The following is a 381-nucleotide window of genomic DNA, read 5'->3' as shown; positions in this document are numbered from 1 at the left end:
GTCTTTGTTTTATTTTTTTATTGTTTTTATTTATTTTTTTGTGATATATGTTGGGCCCTCTGAAATATTTACAGCAGGCAAAGATAAACAACTAATGGTATTTATTTATTTATTTATTTTTATTTATTTATTTTTATTTATATTTGTTCATTTATATTTGTTTATTTGTTTTGTTTGTTTAGTTTCGTCTTTGTTTTATTTTTTTATTGTTTTTATTTCTTTTTTTTTGTGTTTTCTGTTGAGGCCTCTGAAATATTTACAGCAGGCAAAGATAAAAAACTAATGGTATTTATTTATTTATTTATTTTTATTTATTTATTTTTATTTATTTATTTATGTTTATATTTGTTTGTATTTATATTTATCTTTATTATATCTATT

This window comes from Eimeria mitis, genomic scaffold, assembly GCF_000499745.2.
Source record: "Eimeria mitis Houghton genomic scaffold, Emh_scaff9363, whole genome shotgun sequence".
Classification (NCBI taxonomy): domain Eukaryota; phylum Apicomplexa; class Conoidasida; order Eucoccidiorida; family Eimeriidae; genus Eimeria; species Eimeria mitis.
The sequence above is the reverse complement of the archived record's forward strand: the minus strand, read 5'-3'. Positions refer to the sequence as shown.